Here is a 6,044-nt window from a genome sequence, read left to right as displayed (position 1 = left end):
TGAGACCAGAGCAGTCAAGCACTAGACATGACAGTTTTTACCTGACGGAAGCAACAGAAACTAAGCAGTCGACATGCCTTGAGTGCTTTCATTTAAACACAGGTATTACGATGGGCGACAGGATTCCATTCCCATATTAAGTTTTGCAGGGCTTTGACCCTTGCTAAAAATAAATTCTTGTTTGATGGCGTCCATGCCGTACTGTATGTTATGCCACTGCGTGGTCACAGCTGAAAGTGAAGTGTCCAGTTTCACCCTGATTCTGTTGGCCAAAGCAAACACTCCCAAAGCCTTGCACTCTACATGGAGACATGATCCCATTGAGGGAGGTGGGAGGAACAGACTAACAATGCCAGACATTGCTAATTATTTGAGGTCATAGGTTGGATTCCCAGGGAGAATACATACTGATGAAAATGTACATGAATGCACTGTAAGTGTCTGCCAGTTTGACACAGATAGAAATTCAAAATCTGCAGCAGTGATGATGTAATAAATTAAAGTTTAGTTACAGAGAGAGAGAGAGAGAGAGAGAGAGATGATGCCCCATACTTCTAAACTTTATGACAGTGCCCTCTTGTGGCAGGGTCTTTAATTACACTTGTATGTTGGTCAATCAGTTTTACCCAAAGCCACTGCATTCACATACAGATTACTGGAAACACTAATAAGGCCATTTTTGTGATCTGATTTAGACCACAGTAATTGCACTACACCTTGTATCATTTTGTTTTTTGTTGATTTTGTTTGGTCAGGCATGTAAATCTATTATAGTTTATACATGAAATAATTTTGTTTGGAAGTGTCTTCCAAAGGCTCACTGCTTTATAAGAGAACGAACGTTGACCATAAGTGGTTCTACATCTTGGAACGCTGCACTCTCCTCTGACTGTCGACCGTGTGGCTCTATAAAGTCTCTCTGAATTTAGTGTGACAAATTTTCTCAAAGGGGGAGCAGCAATATTATGGATGATTATGGATGAAATTTGATTGTATTTAATTAGGTTTTCAAAACTCAAAATGTTATATTTACTTAGTACTTTACAGTGATGGTACTGACGAGGCTTTTATATAATGATTCAAGTAATTTTAACAATGTTTTACATGCCTGAGACCAACTAGACATGCAATACAGAAGATGCGGAACAATCCTAGTATTGAAATATATATTTGAGGCTTCCGTAGTTAATGAATTTATAATATGTCTATAATTCATCAAATTAAATTTCAATTTTTTATTCAATTTTTTCGAATAAGGTATTAGACCTAAATATTTTGTTTGCTTTACATTTGTAATTTTTTGCCCATTTACTTGAATTTTATGAGTTAGTTGTAACTTACGTTTATTTAAAAAAAAAAAAAAACATTGAGACCGTTTTATCAACATTTAAGGTCAGACAAGACGTCTGCAACATTCTACAACTTTTTGCATCACTTTTGATAATTTGTCAGCAACCTCCAGCTTGTTTTCCCCAAAAATGAAGAGCACCATATCATCAGTGTACATGATTACGTCAATGTCCGAACACACTCTAGGGAGGTCATTTATATAGATGCTAAAAAGCAAGGGTCCCAAAATAGACCCTTGCAGCACTCCCATTGAGGAGGCTCTAAACGCAGATTGGAAGTTATTTACTTGTACACACTGATGTCGGTCGCTCAAATAAGATCTTATCCAGTTTTGGTCATACACACAAAAACTATAAAAATTAAATATACAATATATTATCATAAACATTAACAAAAAGAAAAACTCAAAGAAGAACAAGGAAGACTGCTCCCACCACCCTTCCCTGATCCACATATGCCATGATAGTTTCCAGGAGGTAGCAACATGCAAAGTCTGTAGAGTGTTTACGTCTGAAGCCAAACTGCATTGGATGGTAAGTTGCTCCGCCACCGTCTTTTCCAGTACTTTTGACACAGCTGGGAGGATGCTTATTTGACGATAATTGTTCATGTCTTGTTTGTTCCCAGACTTAAATATAAGAGTAACAATCACAGATTTTAGGGCTGCTGGAAAAATACCCTCACTAATTCATTGATTGATCATTGTTGTCAACGGATCAGAGAAGATATCCTTATATTGTTTCAGAAAAGAAGTATCAAGTCCATAAATATCTTTTGCTTTGCTGCTATTTAGCACCGTAATAATTTTTTTCAACTTTAGTTTTAGTTATTGAACTAAGATTAAAATCAGATTTGTCATTGATTTTGAGAGGGGATGAGCAATTAGAAAATTCTGAGCTAGATTTTGGACAATGTTTAAAAAAATATTCATTAAAATTTGTTGCTATTGCAAAAGAGTCATCAATATTTTTTCTATTAATATTGATACGAATATTCTCACATTTTGACTTTTCTTTTCCAATCAATTTATCAATAGTTTTCCATATTATTCTACTATTACCTTGTGCATTTCTAATGATTTCAATAAAAAAAAAAAAAAAAAAAAAAAAAAAAACACTAGCTTTGGCCTTTCTAAGCTCAACTGTAACTTTATTTCTTTGACTTGTAAAGGAAAATCGATCCGTAGTTAGCCCTGATTTTAGAAATGTTTTTAGTGCCACATCTCGTTTTGTTTCCATTATATCCCAAATAATTTTATTGAACCATGGCAAATTTCGTTTTACATGTTGCTTTCTTTGCTTATTTTTTGTATATTTGGTTAAGATGTCATTTACAGCCAACATAAGATCATGACAGCCCTGTTCACACAATTTTTTCTCCAGGATGTCTGCCCACTTTGTTTGTTTTAAATCTTTTTCAACCAGTTGTAAATCTTTCTTTGGAATGAATGTGATACACATTTTACTATTCATTGGATTTTCGTTTTTACACCTTGTTTTTTATACATTTTCTAGCTACTAGGGTTGTGATCAGACATACTTGTAATTAGATTATAAGTTTTAATTATTCTCTCGGGTTTATTTGTCAATATTAGATCTATTAAGGTTTGAGAAGATCTTGTTATACGAGTTGGTTTACTTAATAGTTGTGACATTTGAAAAGATTTGGTTATTTCTTTAAGTTTGTTTCTACATGATTTCTCAAAGCAATTTAAATTAAAGTCACCTAAAAGAATGACTTCTTTTTCTTCCTCCGCCATCTTGGTTGTGGCTGAATTTTGCATGCATGCATGCAAGGACACACATCGCCCACCCACCACATGACCAGTGTGTATCACATGCAAACACAACATTCGCACAAGACGAGGAAAATCTGTGCACAGAACAACAGAGGAAGAGTTTAGTGCACTTGTAAACATGTACACATCAGAAAACCTGACACATATCACTTAGTAGACACTTTATTCAAATCTGACTTACAAGACACAGTTTTCCATCTGCTGCAGATCAGCCCATGTGTGTTATATAAGTCACAAATGTTCATAAAGATACAAAAGGCCTGCAATGCCTCTATTCATACTCTGTCAAAAATCTTTTTGTGGTGAATCTTGTTGCTTGGCAACTACAAACGTGACAGACTGTTCGCTGAAGTTGGTGTTCGGTTGCTATTGCTGTTGATTATTGGTTTGATTCTCTCTGATTGTTTGAGGTGAGGGTCATCCAAAGGACCATCCAGAGGTCCAGTATTAGTAGTTTAGGAACTGACCAGCACAAGACCCGGTTGACCCCTATGCATTCATAGAAAAGTGTAAAAAGCAAAGCAATTAAACACAGATCAATTCATAAAATGGCAAAATATTTTTTTTATTAAAAACAACATAGAAAACATTTTGGTTCAAATATAGTTGACTCTGACTTTTTATGTATGTATGTACGTACGTACGTACGTTTATTTATGTATTTATTTTTATTTTTACCAGCAGCTATTACAAACAAACAAAAATAAATAAATACATAAATAATAATTATCACAAGTGTACTTTGGAGGGCAGAATGCTCAAAAATGATTAAAATGCAAAAGCTCTGAATAAGATCAATATATAAAACCAACACTGGGACGGAAAACATCTGGCCTCACAAGCAGCCTTCTTTGCTCCTGAAGTCTCTGATGAGGAGCTTAAACTGTGGCTCGGCTCCGGGTCTAATTGGGTGGGTAATTATGGTTTGACACGAGCAGAGAGCAGAGTTAATTAACCACAGTCTGGCAAATAACACTGATAAGCATACCGGGAATAACGCCACCTTCAAGTCATGTTGGAATGATTGCAGTTAGAAAATGAAAGGCCTTGAATGTCAAGTCAGGTGACATTGTTCACAAGTTTTTATTAGGGCCCGAGCCAATGGGCGCAGGGCCCTATTGATTCCCTAAGGATTATTATTATTATTTTTTTTATTTTTCTTTCGACTAAACGGGTCTTTTTGGGAGCCTTAACGTGCTCAAAAACTCTTGAAAATTGGCGCACACATTGGAATCTGCGGTCATTAGGACGCCGCAGAGACTGGGACCCAGGCGTGGCACATGGGCTCTACAGCGCCCCCTGGAACACAGTCATATATCTCGAACCATAGCTCACACATACTTGCATGTATTTATATGAAACTCTGTACACTTATAGATCTCATTGAGCCGAACAACTTTCACGCTCTATGACAAAGGCTCCGCCCAACAGGAAGTGAGCTATTCAGGGCTGTTTAAAAAAAGCATGCTCTGGAATTTGATATACTCCTCTGAGGACTTTCAACCGTTTTCCTCGAAACTCTGTGAACATGATGTCAAGACATTGGGGATGAAAAATTGCCAGGGGATTTTTGATATCTCAAACGGTTTGTCCGTGGCGAGGCGTTGAAATTAGGGCAAAAAAATGAGAAACAGGAAATGTCTAATAACATCCACATACACTTTCTGATTTAGATCAAACTTCATCGGATTGTTCGATGTATGATGCCGATCGCATATATGTAACTATTAGGAGTCAAAATTATAGCGCCACCAACTGGCAGCAGGAAATGTGTCATTTTCAAAATGCTTTGTATTCAGCATCTTATTTTCACTCGATTTGCTTCAAACTTCATCAGAATAATGACAAAACACGGCCGATGTAAATCTGTTGTGGGGATATTGATATCTAATATAGTGTTGCCATGGCAACTTGTCAATCTTGAATATTCTGTTCTGGTCATTTTGAGGCAGATAACATGCTCAGAATTACATGAAACGCAAAACACATATCAGTCCTAATGATATATAAACAATGGCAAAAGCACATGAAAGGGCATGGAGGAGGCACTCTATAGCGCCACCTTTTGTCAAAAGTGGGGGGCTTAGTTTTAGCTACAGACACCAAACTCGGTACGTATATGGTTCTTATCAAGACGGACAACTTTCTAATTTACAGTCATTAGCTACGACCAACAGGAAGTTGGCTATTTTGGTTTAAATGTGGATTTTTGGAAAAATATTGCTGTGAATTAATGCATACTCCTCAGAGGAAAATTACACTATACACACCAAACTTTTTCTACATGATGCCAAAACACTGAGGAACTTAAATTGCGAATGGATTTGGGATAGCTTGAATGGTTTTGCCGTGGTGATTTTTTGAAATAACAGTAAAAAGGGAAACATTAATTGTCTTGTATTTTTAAATTGCAGCTTGCAAACACTTCAAACCCATTTTTCATACATAGAACAAGTCATTCTGAGGAAATATGCATAGTTTCACGATTTTACAACACTGTATGGATAACAGAAAATTAAAAAACTGTCAGACATCTGATCTCACTCTAAGGCCACTCTCTCTCTGTGTGAGAGAAGGGAGGGGTTTGGTGACTGAGTGTGTGTGCTGTTGGTGACTGACTAAGTGACTGACTTTGTTGTTGGTGACTGAGTGTGTGAAGGGAGGGGGGTGGGGGTGCTTGAGGGCCTGCCTGACAGAGAGACAGAGAGAGAGAGAGAGAGAGAAAGAGAGAGAGAGAGAGAGAGTTAACATCTCTTTAATCACCAGAAAAAAATAAATAAAAAAAAATAAGTAATTGTGTGTTGTTGTTTTTTATTTTTTCATCATTACAGCTTAAGAAATCTCTTAGGCCTTATCCTTTTCTGTCAGTTTTGGGGCCAAAAAAAAAAAAAAAACC

This window comes from Cyprinus carpio, chromosome A7 (genome assembly GCF_018340385.1).
Source record: "Cyprinus carpio isolate SPL01 chromosome A7, ASM1834038v1, whole genome shotgun sequence".
Taxonomy (NCBI): Eukaryota; Metazoa; Chordata; class Actinopteri; order Cypriniformes; family Cyprinidae; genus Cyprinus; species Cyprinus carpio.
Note: the sequence above shows the minus strand (reverse complement) of the source record.